The 16,887-nt window shown below is 40.4% G+C and overlaps 1 protein-coding gene across 4 annotated transcripts in view; it reads right to left on the bottom strand.

Annotated features, from left to right (window-relative positions):
* The window catches only part of ubash3bb (ubiquitin associated and SH3 domain containing Bb), a 31,229-nt gene that overhangs the window by 12,425 nt on the left and 1,917 nt on the right, over positions 1–16,887 (bottom strand). The window lies entirely within an intron of this gene.

Below are 16,887 nucleotides of genomic sequence, written 5' to 3'. Positions count from 1 at the left end.
TTTTCTTTACTAACAGATCACTCACAGTTAAATTAATCAATTTACTCGAATGCCTGTGTAACATTTGGTACATGTTCACAGTGTGGTAGCTCCAACAGATACATCTTTGATTCATGCTTCAACTACAGCCTGTCCCCTGGCCCACTAAGGAAAAATACTTTTCTTTTCCAATAAATCATAAACAATTTGTTCCGCTCCCACCTTCTGAAATGTGTAAATGCATGTCCCAGCAGGAACGGAGAAAGACAAAATGTGAGAGGAGTGCCCAACAAAGGACCATATAGATCACAAGTCAGAGCAGGTGACAGTTTATCTCACTCTCCTGATCAGCAGCTTGGTAGATGACACGTAGCACATGTGGGAAGACATTAAATGTAACACATAGGAAAGGTGAGTACACCAAGGGTGAAAAAACCACAGACACCTCTTAACCATAACGCACTCATAGCTATGTGTGAAACTGTGAGTCATCTGTATGAAGAGTGGTGGGTTTTCAGGGAAGAACCTCACCTACTTCAAACAGCTTTCTGATTTTAATCAGAATATTTGAGTCCTCGTTTCATAAAACCCACTGGGTTTCGACCCAATTTTTGGTTTTGCCATGGCAATTACACAAGCTGTCATTTGAAGGTCATGCAAAGCGTCACAACAGAAACAAAACTGTTTAAAGGAAAGAAGCACGGAGAGCAGAGATTTATCCATTCACATCTTCTTCCTGACCGCAGCAAAACCTGGAGGCTCAGCTGATAAGGAGGAGACGGACCAGCACATCAGATTATTCATATTAAAGCCACAGAATCTAATTAGCCGCCACTCAGAAGATAAGAAGTTGTGCATGCTAATGTGGTTTTCTCTCCAGGGAGCGAGTAGCTTCCTCAGCATGGCATCAGAAGCTCTTGCTGTAGGATGGGATGAGTGGAGGTGCACCAGAGAGGTGGGTGTATGTGTTTGCATGCATCCATACTGACCCGATCCTTACACTGCATGTCTGTGAGAGCTCCTGCTCATGTGCCTGGAATGAAAACTCATTATTTGCTTATGTTGTGAATGTATCGGAGGGGGAAATATCCCAGCATGCAGTATGTCAACAAGAGTGTCCCTTTGTGGCAGTGGTTGACTTTGAGTCTCAATCATATCTAAATATTAACTTAGTGTAATGTGTTTGCCAACTCTGGTTAGTATTTGTCTAATAACTGGGGAGCTATTTTCAGATGAACTAAAGATTCCTTAAATGCTGGAACTCTAAAACTCATTAACATCTGTTGTTTCAGTGTAAAACGATACAACTGGCTTTCAGTCCGAGGTCACATGACTCTGCAGCGTTTTGTATTTATTGGCATCAGCTACGATTGGCAATGACGTAAACACAACACAAACTTCCAGCCCCTTTGTGCACATCACGTCTTTTACAGCAAACAAAACCTGGAAAACCAAAAAACCAAAAAAAAAAACGTGCCACCTACTCACTCAGTGCTATAAAACCACAAATGGGCTACACAGAGCACAACACAGCCATGCTAACCATGCTAACCAATGCTAACCAGCTGCTAGGTAGAGAAACGCCTGTTGACACATGAAAAGTCCTCTTTAAAAGAGTATGTTGAGAATCTATTGAAGCCAGACATTGGATCAAATCATCTCTGTCAAGAAAAAAAACAACCCACACGTTTTTCTCGCAAACGAACCACAAGTATGCTCAGTGCGCAGCAGCTCCGGCCACAGCATCGCAGTCAGCGTATTGGCGTGCAAGTGGCTGCTTGGGTTTCTGACGAAGCTGCTGGGTCCCACAGGTGTAGACCTACATACCACTGCATATGTATGTGAGAGAATCAGAGAGACGGGAGGGAGTGAGATGAAGGGGGCTCTTTTACGACGGGCCTCGCATCACTTCGACACACATCAAGCTCTCACATTCTCATATTGCAGCTTTATTCACGTAAATTTAAACCTTTTTTGAGTGATATTAAGACTTTACTCCTGAAATCTCAGATATCTTTTCCCTGTAAGTTGCCCTAAAACTCATTATGGTTAATATCTAAATTAAACTTGAATGACACAGATGTGCCCATTCATGAGTCATCACTTTGAAAATAAAAGGAAATAAAACTCAAAGGTATATATACTTGGATTCCTTCTTGACTGCCACTGTGTCTTTTAGCTTTCCATAGCTGCGGGTTGTTGTTCTAACCCTCCACTGAGTCAAACATGTCGATTAAAGGCTACTTGGGATTCAAAGAGAATCCTGTGTAAACACTAAAAGGAGCTTTTTTTGGGTGCAGGCAAATTTCAGTTGGAATTGCGATAGAAATCAAACCTAACGTGTTCAGACAGACGATGGTAGACCAGCCTGCCTGAGGTCTGCTGATGTGGGGAGTGATCAGAGGGAAAGAGAGATTCCTCGCCGGCTACTCACCACTCCCTCAGTGTTCATCATGACGGTGCAGCTCTGCACACAAGCACCAGACCATCAACACACAGTTTAATACTGATGATCAGAAGTCAGTGGCTTCAGTCGCAGTCACTAATAAACTCAAGCTGCCAACTGAACCATCCTCAGACGCAATTCGGACATTTTTAGTTGTTTTGACTCCCAAAGATAACACTAGTTCTACAGTATGGCCACAAATTATGCACTAGAAAATGACAGGCCGACTTTGACGAACGTGAACCATCAAAGCAGATGAGGTTACAGCAACTGCTCACCAGAGAAAAACAACAGCAGAGTCTTCTTGGGAATAAGAACATTTTACCAGGCTCTCAACGAGCTGGACTAAAACTGAAACAGGTTTGAAAATGCTGGTAAAAAATAATTAGGCTCATAGATGCAAAATGTTTTATTTAGATTTAATTCCAGGTTTATAGTCGTATCTAAAGGTGTTTTGTGATTTTTGATTATTTTAAATGGGATTTCACATTTACATATTCACTACACTAGTGTATCTATCATTGATGTTGGCAGGAAATTTGGGGGTTTATGCTAATGTGCCATGAGTTAGATGAGAAGACAGATATCAGTTCTCAGTTTACTGATGACACCTTTAACCTTAGCTGACAAAATGCAAGCAAGGCTCAACACAACTAATAAACCAAACTTTCAACAACTTTAGTGGTAACACTAGTTTACTAGTACAACACCATATTATTCCTTCATTAACTATTGTATATGTCAAGTTTATCTTCTAAAATTAATGTCTGAATGTCGAAAGAACACAATTCTATAAGATAATTTATCATTGTATTGATTATCATTGCATTTTGTGTAAATTTATAAATTAAAAATAAAATGTTTATTCCGATATAAAAATGGAATGGTGGAATAAAATACCGAACTTAAATGTCCACAATTTTTAATTTCAAAATTTCACAATTAAGTGCAAACTTGTTTGACTTGCTAAGAAGCAACACCCCCTCTCTTGAACGAATCAGTGACAGATCGTGATTGACAGTGGACATCATCAACCATTTTGACGATTGATTAATCATTGAGACAATTTTCACTGTGATGAATCAACGAACCAACTAAATAATTGGTATAATGAATCAACCTTGACAGTAATTGTTTGTTCCAGCCTTAATTATCAGAATTGTATTATCAGCCACTTGTGTTATGTGTTACACTCTGTTGGTTGCCACTCCCTGAGTCCCTATAATAAAACACAGCTGCTTCACAGTCCGACAGTCTCAACCTCTCCACCTGTGAGTATGCAGAACAGTGTGGGCTGAGAGGAGAGCTCAATAAAAGGCCTTTATAGGAAACTGTCCCTCGATGCTGATTTTCCCCGTCACTAATGAAACAAAGATGATAAAAACATTTAAATACAAGCTGTGAGAGAAACCCACTGGTGTATTTCACATTTAAAATAATAATAAAAGTCCGGAAGTTGTTTGCCCAACAGCCGCTCATCTGCTCCCTCATCGAACTCCGTTTCTTAAACATTACAGGACATGCATACATTTCAATTTTTCAGGCTGTAAACCCACTTCTGCTTCGTGTACCCGGACACGTACTAGCTCTGAATATTTTAACCACCTAAATAGTATATAGGGTCAATCTGTCATCTTTAAGACATATATTGTGAGAAAACCACGTGCTCATTCTCGCCCACAGAGATGTGAAAGCAAGTTTCCCACCCGTACTGAGAGAATCTCTGTTAACAGCTCGACTCACAGAGAGACAGGAAGAGAAAGAGACAAGGCAACACGCCCACGCAACACAGCACTGCACAGACTTACATATCATGCAGCACGCAAGGTTTAACAATGAAACTTTAACTAAATGATTACAGAACACAACATGTTATACCAGAGAGATTATTGTGAGGAATGGCTTGAACTTTATAGTGTAAGGAAGTGACTCCCAACAGTTTGCAGCAGCATATCATGTTACCTGGTGCTAGGTAAAATTATGCATCTAAATTTCTTCTCTACTAAAATGGAAAAAGCATCTTCCAATTTATTTTCCATTTATCTCTCTGTCCGCGCATGAACATGTGTTTCACAATGTTTTTGTAGCATTTTATTATTAAAATCCCTCTTTAACCTCGACCATCATATATAAAACATTGGTGAGGTCAGTTCATTTCCTCTCAGCCTCCTCATCCTGTCACTACCAATCTCCCTGCAGCTGGGATGGTAAGATTCACTGATTCACACTTGTGCACCGGCATAAACGTTCACAATGTCACTGACCCGATTACAGAAGAATGGGATGAACTAGAGATACATTACTTTATTATTCATTTATATGTGCTGTGACTTCATTTTATCTTTTGTGAAGGGGTCGAGTGTTTTTTAAAATGGAAATCATTGGAGGGGGCAACACAGACTCCTATTTATCTCAGCATGTTGTTGAGCATCCTCCAGATACAATGTTATTCTTTTAATCTTTTAGTTATGAAACTTGTGCAAATGACTTACGTTAGCCGAGCAGTAGTTTATGAGCCTTTTCTCTATGGTACCAAATGTCAAAACTATCTTTTTGTCACTTTAGTATTAGAGGAAAGAAATGTCACAAATAAAATCAGTGTCAGTTTTTTGTTGTGCACAATTTTAAAAAATCTTTTAATTTCCTTTCTAGTGTGTTAGGACACGATCATTCTAAATCTTAACACAGGATTTGGCCGCTGAATTAAGGTTTGAGGTCTTGTTCATATCACCTTTAACATTTTTAAAGCTTAAATGATTGATCCACTGCCATATGAATTGTTATTTCCATTGACTAGTCAGTCATACCGAGACATCCTGCATCTACTAAGCAGTGGGGCTTCTTTGTTTTCATGGAGGAACGTGACTAACTTTTGAGAATGAGAAAAATAAACCCACTCTGATCAGTGACTTTTCACACTATGTCACCTCCATATTAATCCAAAGTAACCTTAAGAAAAAAAACTGTGACTGAAATTTTGAGTCATTTAGTGAGTCAGAGATGTGTCATAAAGGCAATAGGAATAAAATACAAAAACAAAACATACTACTGATCTAAAAGTGGTTTTAACACTTTTGTTTCTCCAACGGGAGCTGCGTGAAATCTGATAAACATCCTTAAGTGACGTCACTTGAGTCAACGTCGGAAAATTTAAAAAATCTGGGGGTTTGAAGTTCGATAGAAACAAACTCACCAGACTGCTCCTCACCTTCCTCCGAGGTTAGCCAAACAAAGCTACTAAACTAGCAGTGTCAGGAATAAGAACTTGTCAAACATTAAAAACTATATTTATGTTTTATCTAAATAAATATAACAGACTGGAAAACAGACTATATGAGTGATTTATTACCAGACCAAAAAAAAAACCATCTCACTAAACAATCTCACACTGACAGACAGACAAACATCCAAGGTGTAGCATTGAGAAACAGATTTCTGTTCACAGGTCTGTATCTTGCCATACAGACATATTCTAGCAACAGTACCAATAAAGTACACAAAGCCACTACTGCACTGTACAAGGGAAACTGTCAGGCTGTTGTGTTGCCAGACAATACAGCAGGTGGATAGTGGGGGGGGGGTCTCAGTGTAGCATGACCCAGCAACACTTGTGTTACAGTTCACATGAACATATCAACACTGTGACTGTCACTGTAAAGGCTGCACACTTGTAGCGTGGCGTTAGGTTCCGACTGATTGGATCTGGAAGATGAGGAGGAAGACAAACAGGTAACAGCCACACACACAACAAACCTGTACGCAGCTGTCACAACCAGTTGTCTTGACTGTGATGATGGGAGCTAATTTGGGTTGATATTACCGCCCCCCCCCCCCCCCCCGCGCTTTGTCTGACAACTGCTCAACATGATTCGTTCCGCCTGCTCCCACAGATTAATGTGACATATGTGAGAACAGACCCTGATACCACCGCACCAACTGCACCGACACCAGCTGACTCTCTCAGATCGGCCTCTTAGTCGAGACTGTCGAGACACTTTGGGTCATTCATCTACAAAACAAACTTAACCCAAATTTATGTTCAGATTAAAACAAATGCATGTATTTAACTGTGATAATTAAACTCTGCTGGTCTCATGCTGTTTATCAGCTGTCCAGAACCCATAAACTGGCCCACCCATGTTAAAGGAAACACACACACACACACACATGCACACACACACACAAACACCGCCCACTCACGGGAAGCCTCGTTCAACTGAGAAGATCTGTCACTGTGGGAAATCCCATGGCTCTTTGTCCTCTGACTGCATGCATCCTCACACTTCCTGTTTACAAATCTGGCAACGCACACATTTGCAAGACAGCACACAAGCGAATGACCACACACACACACACACACACAGACACACACAGGCGTATATACATGTGAACACAAACGGATTTGTGAAGCAGATCGCCACAGTAACCGCAGAGGTAAAACAAAGGACTCTGTTCCTCTCTGTCTTATTGTTTCACGGCTTTAGCACTGTCACAGTACAGGAAGACAGATAATAGAGTGGTTCCTAAACTTTAGCGAGGAGCGACAAAGCAAGAGAGCTGATGCAGAGCGATTTATATTGACATATGGGATTTATGTTTATTGTTTGAAACTAAAGATGTTTAGTGTTGAACGGCTGTTGACTGCTACACAACTATATATATATATATATATATATATATAACTTTTATAATTCCAGATGACTAATAAGCTTCTTGGTTAATTAGAAATGACAAACCATAATCCTTATAATCCTTATGACAAATAAAAAGAAAACACAAATACAACCCAGAATATAGTTGAATCAAGCGTAAAATCCAAACATAAATCTAAAAAAAACTATAAAAAATAATAACAAACTACAAATTGTTCTAGACAAACTAAAAAGACAATAATGGAAAACATAAACATAGAAACCTAAGTGCCGGTGAAATGATCATATTGGCTAACTGATAAACCCGACTGTTTTATCTAATGTTGTTAAAATTCACAGTGAGTTTCGAGAGTGAGCAGCTGTATGACTTGAAACTATTTCATCTAACCCTGACCCACAAACTGAGCTTGACATGACATAGAAATAGCTGTGGTGACAAAAGTTTTGTCAATATATTAAAAAAAACTAATAATAGTCATGTTTTGAAAACACTTTCTATACTGTATAATAAAAATGCTATATTTTGTTTATTAGACGTTTGTTTGGTTTCTCAAAGCTGCTCTAAGCTGCTCTGGCAGCTCTGGTTGCATCTGCAGATCCAGTGTGTGTTTCGACTCACACACTTTGCTTCTATACTAAGCCAGCATTGTGCTGTGTGTGGCGGACGGGGATACAAACTTCCGTCCTCACAATAATAGAACTGATAATCTTTTTCCTGTTTTACTGTACATTGTTCCACCGAGTCTCCAGCAGCTACAAAAACATACACTACACTTTATCCCCAACTGATTTCTTAAAAGCAGCAGAAATCCCTGTAAATGTATTTTAGGACTCGAGCTGCTGATAATGTGAAAGTTTTAAATATGAATCGTCTTCTCTTGAACGTAGCTCTTTGCCTCCTTGACAACAATTCTTAGAGCTACATGGAAACACACTCTAAATGTTAGCAGGCACACTAGAACCACCGAGCATTATGAATAGATGAAATCATGGATGCATTAAAACTTCTGCATGGATGCTTGAGTTTAGCGTGCAGGGATATAGAAGCCTCACACTTTGCATAATGAAATATTTTCTAACCAACTCCATGACATATACAATCACTGCCACAGTTTAACTTCTAATACTGTGACAATATTTCAAATTATCTATCAATTATCTTATACATTATCTCAATTAATGAAACAATTATGCAATCAGCTTTCGGATCGGTTCCCTATAAGCCTCGGTTTCACTGTGCAATTCTCTCTGAACCGAAAGCAGGACAATTAAGACTCAATGAACAGCACTGAGGAACGTTTCAAACAAACAAAATGGTTCATGGAACGGGAAGCTGAGCCAGTCTGAACCAGAGCAGAACATGACAAGAGCGTTCTGAGCTTCTTGAACAAGTTACGGAGGAGTTAAGCTTTGGCTCCTCGGTGAAATGACTTGTGCCTCTGGGCCAGATCTGCCTCCGGGAAATGTGTGTCGAGCTAAAACTCTACTCTGCTCAGTAATGAGAGGAGATTCAGCCGGTTTGTTATTAATGGTGAAAATGGACTCTGTGTTTGAGAGGCTTTTGTTGGAGTCTTCAGGGGAAACAATACGCTTTTTCTCCACAGCTCATTTCTATGTTGTCTGTCCTCCCAACTCATTAAACCTGATTTGTCCTTGTTGGAGAAAAGCTACAGACGCTGGAGCAACACAAGCTAACTTGTTCACTCACTGGTTCAACTCCAGCTCCACACACAGACACACACACACACACACACATTCTAATGGATAGCATGAGAATCTCATTCATATTCCACTGCTAAAAGCTTGATATTGACCAACAGCCATTTTCCTCCCCGGCCCTGATCAACCACCAGACCCACAGCTCCACTGGTGTCATCACTGGGTGGTCTGCTGCTGCTGGGCTGAAAAAAGAATCTGTTTGTTTTCATATAACATTGCAACAGGAGCAGTCGTGTTCCTGCTCAGCTGATGAATGTAATTACAATATTCACTCATATTAGCTCTGATCTTTAAACAAGCAGCTCATTAACTGCTCAGCGTTCAGATTTCTTCAGTTGCTTGTCGATGACTTTGCCGCCGGGTGTAAAAGGGAAAAGACAGTTGCCACATTTGCGCGGGCAACTTTTACAGAATGTGTGAGCGCTTCTTCATGACAGGCTGTTTTCCCTGTCAGGATGCAGCACTTGGTTGAACGTGCAGCTACAGATTAAATATCATGTAACATTAAAAATGAAGTGCAGTCTTGCAGGAGCTGTGTTTTCTCTTGGTCACCCTGAGTCTCAGAAAACAGCAGACACATGTTATATTTGTTGAATTTGAATATAAAATAAAAATGAATTGCAATGGTCTGACATATAGAGTCCAGCCAGCGTTTGTACTGTGACTTGAGGAAACTTTCAATAACAGCAGCAGTATGGCCACATCCAATCTGGCCTGTAATTAAATGTGTCTCAAGATCCATTTTCCACCACGATCATTTCAATCCGGTCATGCAGCAGGATTAGCGGAGCGCAGTGGGAGGGAGAATGGAGCAGGTCCAAGATGAAGGAGCTTCATGTCGTGTCTCAGCGAAGTGAGTGTGAGCGTGAGGGCAGACGGCAGGAGCTTGAGGAAGCTGGCTGCTGGAGCTGCTCCAGTCGCTGTATTGGCAAAGGTACTACAGGCACAGATGGCCCAGTCATCACTGAACACACACACACACACATTCAAAAACACAAACCCATGCAAACAGCAGCAAACATGTATCAAGAGTGAAATAGTGCCTATGAATACACACACACACACACACACACACACACACACACACACATTAAATTAGGCATGAGATTAAATGCCACATCAAATCTACTTGAGTTCCTGATCCCTTCAACCCTGTAGTGCCCTGCTTACAAAAAAAACACATCAACTGTGCTCACAGATTAGTTGTGTCTTTATGTATATGTGTGTGTGTGTCCTTGTTTTTATCATCTCTGTGGGACCTCATCCAGTGTAAACACTGACCTCGTCTGGACCAGTAGACCTCATGGGGACCTGAGCTCAGTCCTGATGAGGTCCTGTCTGGGTGAGTGGTAAAATGTGAATTGTAGTTAGGTTAACATCAATGTAAAGTATATATGTGTGTGTGTGTGTGTGTGTGTGTTTACTTGGATCTTTCAGTTCTGACAAAAGAAAACCGAAGAGTCTGATTTTGGTTTAACAGAGCAGGTGCACGGTTTATGAGTTTGATCTTCGCACGGTAGAAATGTTTTTTAAAAGAAGAACACGAAAGAGAAAATGAATATTTAAATTTTTTTAGGGGAGCATGGATATTTGTTCACGAGCAGGTGCAACACAGTTTGATGCCGATGTTTGTAGAAAAGCAGCTGCGGTTCGCTGATGTTTTATGCTGATAGTTTCAGCAGGGAAAACCTATCGGACATCTCCCTGTGGATGACCAGCACATAACACTTTTACAATACATATTTAATAAACTGGCCCGCAAGGACACACATCACTTTGAAGGTTGCCCAGGCAACAAGGAGAGGTTGACTCACGTTTTGGAACAGCGCTGCACAGATGGGCCCAGATCTCATATCATTATTGATTTCCAAGCAAATGGAAATTTGGTGTTATCTTTTGTTATTTTCACTGGGGTTATTTTTTTTAATCTAAAAAATATTTTGTTTTGGTCCGGAGGGAATTCTTGTTGGAATTGCAGCTCACCAGGCTTGTACAACCAAATCAGACCTGGGGATTCTATTCCACACAAATGTGGACACTACAGTGACGTGCAGACTCGAGGTTGATCTGCAGGTCGGGTGGACGGGGTCATAAAAATGAGACTTTCTGATTAATACTGAATGGGTTTGGGAAAAAGGCCAATCGGACAAGTCATCAGAGGACAAATTGCTTTCTTTTGGGAGAAACAAGGACGCTCATTCCCACAGCTGCAGCGCCTTGCAAAGAGAATCTTCTGCATTCCTGCAAGCGAGCGCTGCAAGCGAGCGCTCATGCAGCGCAGCCGGGTGCATCATTGAGGTGAGGTGGAGTTGGCAAAATCTTGGCACAGTGGACACTATTGTTTTTGGAATGTTCATGCAGCTGCGGGTCTCTAAGTTAGAGGAAATACTCGTTCAGGTGGGTTCACATCAACAACCTCATGCACTCAACGTTTTCTTAATTTCCTAAATATATCATGTAAAATTAGCAGCTCTCTGTCACTTTGGGCTGTGGTACATTGAGTGGACTTGTGGGATCGTGGATTTAGCAGATTGCTGCTAATGTTGGTGCTAGCTTATATTTTTTCTGAATAACATATCATCAAAGTTCAAAACTGAGCCGAGCAGACTGAAGCAGTTCGGGGGGCGCGGGGGGTGTTTACAGAGGGAGGCAGAGGACAGCTGTCAATCCCGGCAGCCTCCAGGCCTAAACATGAAACCTGCTCCAGGCTCAGCAGCTGAAGGGAGGCAGCTGTCCTAAGAGCGGCTAACTGAAGTTTGACAGACACATGGGACTGATATCAGACGTTTATTAAAAATCTGACGACTGCCCGTCAGCATCAGTCAACTCCATTTACCCAACAACTCAGACACATTCAGAACCTGGGGCGCTGTATAGATTGTGTATATATTTACATTTTTTTACATTACATTTTTAAACAGTACAGAAAGTATCAGAGTTGTTGAAATATTGCAAAAAGGTTTTTATGCATGGTGGAGGAGTAAAAAATTCAATAAGCCTGTGACTCAAACGTCCAGTGAAGCCTCCACCTCGATGACAAAAGAAATCTGGTCCCATTTCCCTAATTTTCCTCCATGTTCAGTTGAACACTCTGGTTCAAACACAAAATAAATATAACTATTGGTGGATGTTTTTCCTTTTTGGGGATTTCATTAATTTGTAAAGCAAACTCTGATGTCCCACTACCTTAAATTTCAAAACGTCTTTTTGAGATATCTGAGTGAAGACAGTGGCTCCATAACCTGATAGCGATGCCTCTTTCCCTGCTTCCCGGACAGAGCTTCAAATGAACCATGATATGATCACCAAGCTGCTGTGGAAGTGCACCAGTGACCGACGGAAGCTATATCCAGACAGTGATGCACCTCTCCTGTTTCAGAAAGGAGACTAATGACATTTATATGACCTTGTTAGACGCTCCCCGCAGAGGCAGACTTATAATGATGACGCAGCAAATGTAATAATAGTCATATTGTTATGACTTTACTTCAAACAGTCCCAAAGAGCTGAAACCAATTTGTGAAGGCAGAATGGAAATGTTCTTGGGGGACAAAAAAAAACCATATTCATCTGCATTTCAAAGATCCAGGGATTTAAAGAAAAAAAAGGGAGTGATTAAATAATTCATGAGAGTTGCTAACTCCACAGCACTTCAGTTTTCCCATAGCTGGGATATTCTATATGTGACTCTCAGATGTAGCAGAGTAGAACCCACATACTGTATGGAGACATTTTCCTTTCCTCTTTCAATTCAGCAAATTTGCAATGCTTGAGCTGAGCTATACAGAAAACACATTTCCTCTGTTGACAGCTGTTGTGAAACGGTAGAAAATACAACAAATCAGCACCGGGGAGGCGCAGCGCAAATATAGCTCACACAGTCACTGCAAAAAGGTAGAGAGTTCATCTGTCACCATGTTTTTTAGAAGCACCTCTGAGCCGTAGTGCACAAGTTGTAGAGTTTTACGACCAGTCTGGCAGTTTATCTACACAGGAAGTGAGTGGGTGTCCATCTGACTGGGCTGAAAACAACGCCGAGCTGAAATAAAGCTGCATAAACAATATCACGTAGGTAACAAGTTTTCTTCTGCAGCTCTTAAACCTTAGGTGAATGAATACTGCATTGGTACATTTATGCGATGCGCTGCAATGTCAATTCAGTCAAATGTTCGCTGCTCTAAAGAGCTACAAGGCACTCGTTGTGTTACTGAGTGTTACAGAAGCTCTTTTGGAAATCCTCCAGAGAGAAGTAACTTGAATTATTAAGCTAAAGCTTTATATCTCAAAAACACGGATCCCGTCATACTAACAAGCAGAGAGGAGACAATGTGGAGAGAAAAAAAGACTTCTTGTCTGTTGTTTATTTTATCAGTGCATCTAATTTTACCTGGTGCAAATAAAAACACAGAAAAACTGACTCATGCATAAATCATCAGGAGACGACAGAACCCCTCGGCACACACAACACTTTAAGATCAGATGCCTTGGTGGTTTTACACTTGAAGTCGTAATATTTCCCCAATGAGACCCAAAATATCAAATGACACCACTTCACTAGTTTGCCGTACACTGTTTATGAACACAAACATTTACTTTTTGTCAGTGTTTTAGAGCCAAACAACAAATTGACTTATATCTATTAACAGCTATCTGCATATGAATGCTTTTCGGTCTCTTCTGCTCTTCATGCCGACTGTTTACACGATCCGTCAAACTAGAAATGAAAACCAGAAAGCAAACCAAAATCTTGTCCCTTGCCTCTCGTCCCTCGTTTTTTATCAGTCCACTTGTCTAAACGTGCAACGTTACATGCTCCCTGTCAATTATGCTGCATTCGACACTATAACTACAGAGACTGCGCAGTGGGCTCCGAGCTCTTCCAGGGTTACGAACAACTCGATACAGTCCCTGAACTGCTCCTGTGTGGTGCACGCTGGAGCCGCTGCGCTAATTGCTGCAGTGTGAGACACAGTGTGCGAAGTTCACACACATGATTATATCTCCATAACATTACAAGTACTCTTCTCTTCTCTTCAACAAGGACCACAGTGGGAAATACTGAGCATCATGAAATAACAGATCTGATATAAACCGAAACTATGATTGAATTATCATCGTTGAGAACTTATACATTCTCAATGATGCAGCCTCTGTCTTCATTCTGTGACAACAGGCAGCAACATTTAAGCAGCCTGCAGGCTATTCTTGTCAAAACAAGCATGACTCTGTTTGTTTCAAGTATAATTGATCATTACATTATAGGAGTTAGCTGACATGCACAAGACTGTCATCTGGGCAGCAGACGTAGAGTCATTTCCTGGCTCATGATGATGGCAGTGCCAACTGTTAATAATAGAAAGATTTTTTAAAAATCTGAATTATGTACAATAACTGGCAGGAGGCTGTGTGCTTTGTGGATTTGATCGAATTCTTTTGTGAATTTTACATCCAGCTAAGTGACATTTCAACTGAAATAAAAAGTTCATCTGAGACAAAACATTTGTCATTCAGTCTTCCCTGAAATGTCTTTCTTCTTGTCTGGGCGGACGAGCTTCTTAAATGTCACAGTGGAACTGTGAGCAAAGAATTATCACCGTCAGTGTCTCAACCCTGACACACGGGTGACACCCATCACAATGTTGAATCTCTTTTTCTTTCTTTTTTTTACTTCTCTAATTTCAGACCATCGTTGCTTGGGTTGATCTGTTGGTCCAATCTACAGCAAGGTGCCATTTGGAAATCTTTTGTGTTGGTGTCAATATGTTTTATGTTATAACGTATTATTAAAGTGATAAATGTCACCGATTTATTGGGATACTGGCCTGATCGCACGTGTATCGATATCAGTGAATGACTTTACACGTGTTAGCCAAGGTGAAGACGTGTCATCCATCTTCATACAGTCACTGGTATCTGTACATATTTTGTCTGATATGTGCCAATATGAAAACTTGTTTTTACAGAACACAATGCAGAAAAAGATGCTCGGGGTAAATCAACTAATTTTTTCCATTGGCTCTCCACGTCTAAGCAGACGCTGGTTCATGCTGAGTCAGGCTGTGGCTTCGTGATAAGTGAACTAAACACATTGAGGAAACGTTGACAGATACTCTCTAAGATCAATATCGGCCACAAAAAATCCGGTATCGGCTGGCCCCCCACAATGAAAGATAACAGGGCTAACTTGAGGAAATAGCTATTTATCCTGAACACACAACGTGATTTGTTTTAGAATTAGTTCAAACTAAGAACTAAATATATTAAATTAGTTTGAGCATCATTTCTGAAAATGTATGACAGCACTTTTGGTCTTTGATGAACACGCCTTATGAAGATTTGGCAAAACAAGATTTTCTCTCTTCCACTTGCAAAATGTTTTAATATTAAGCGACATGAGGGTTAAAGGAGTTTGCCTTGATAAAATATACAGTAGTTTCAAAAGTTCCTTCGGAGCTGTGATGGGAATTGCGGCTCTTTGAAGGGAGCTTTGCTTTGTTTTTTTTTTCAAGCCCGAGTCCAAGGCTGAATTTTTTTCCCAGTACGACCCTGCGTAAAGGAGAATTAATTTAGGGCAGGCTGCGAGTACAACAATAAAAAAGATGAAAGTGACTCGGTTTCCTTAATTTGTACCAAAAGAGCACTTGAATATAATTAAGATTGTTTGCAAATGTAACTTCGCCAATCAGGAACTTTCAGTAGTCTATACTTTTTAAAACTCATGCCATGTACACATTTTGGTCAATAGTCGAAACTTGCTTCAACACCCAGTAAATCTTTCACACTCCACCTCTGCCTCTATAATATCACACTGACACTGCATTCACAGCTCTATGCGTCACATTAACGCTCAGCTATATACTTGCATATTGGAAATACTCAATACTCTCTTCCTATTTTTTTTTTATCTTTAAAACATACTGTGTATATAGTTTTATATTTATATTATTAAATTTTAATGCTTGATTTTCTTATCTTCTTATATTTAGAGATGTCTGACATGCACCAAAACAAATTCCATGTATGTGTAAAAAACTTGCTTGGCAACTTGGCTTTTCTGATTCTGATGAGGTCAATATCATTTGTCGAAGTTACAACAGCAGTTTGTATTCCGTTGTCAATCATACCCATGTGTACTGATATCACTAAACTCCATTATATAAAAGTTATCTAATCTCTATTGTGTGAACACTGGCAGCCATGAGGGGGTGCCCCACACAAAACAACATCAGATTTAAAAAAAAATCCTTTTTAAACAGAACCAGGACACCTGAAGTTGGTCAGGATATTTAGTGGGTCAACTTCAAGACAGAAAAAAAGAGAGAGAGACAGAGACAGACAGCCAGAGAACGGGGATTAATAAGTGGCCGTGTCCAGGCCAAGTAGTCGTGGGCCGACATAAAAGAGGTTGTGGCTTCCCTGCGGGGAGTGTGTTCTAGGCCAATGATGGCGTGCCTGGGGGCCTGTCGCCGTCTGCTGTGTCCATTCAGCAAACCACAGCGTCCGTCCAAACACTCTTCATAAGTGACATGTGTCTGGGTGAAGTGTATGAGTGTATGAACTACAGAAAAAGAGAAGTCCTGTTATACTTCAGATACCAACTTCAGATAGCACGCATAAAAATAGCTTTGTGTACTTTCGCTCATTAATTTGACACGATACTGATTCAACCGTAGAGCCGGTATGAAAGCTTTTCCATCTGCTGTTCTGACCAACAGGAGTCGGAGAGGTCATTCCTTGGAAAATGCTCTTGTACACAAAGGAAGTGATGTTTTCTTCATTTACGAACACTGATAAATGAACTTGCCAATGAAAAAGCAATACTGGTGTAATTCCAGTGAAGAAATGCCAGATATAACAACTTGAACACGGCATTGTAATTACATGGTTTGTACATCAGAGAGGATTTACATTATTTTATTTCTCAATTACAAAATGTATCACCCAGTACATATAGTATTTTGATCACAATAATTCAACAAACCAAAACTAAGGGACCCTTATCTTTTTTTTTTTAAATATCTGGAAAGTAAAGTTTCAGTAATTTCTTCAGCAAAACTGCTAAATATTCACTGGCTCTAGCTGCGCAAACAT

The sequence above is a fragment of the Paralichthys olivaceus genome, chromosome 11, assembly GCF_024713975.1.
Source record: "Paralichthys olivaceus isolate ysfri-2021 chromosome 11, ASM2471397v2, whole genome shotgun sequence".
In the NCBI taxonomy this organism is placed as follows: Eukaryota; Metazoa; Chordata; class Actinopteri; order Pleuronectiformes; family Paralichthyidae; genus Paralichthys; species Paralichthys olivaceus.
This window is presented reverse-complemented; position numbering and strand designations above follow the sequence as displayed.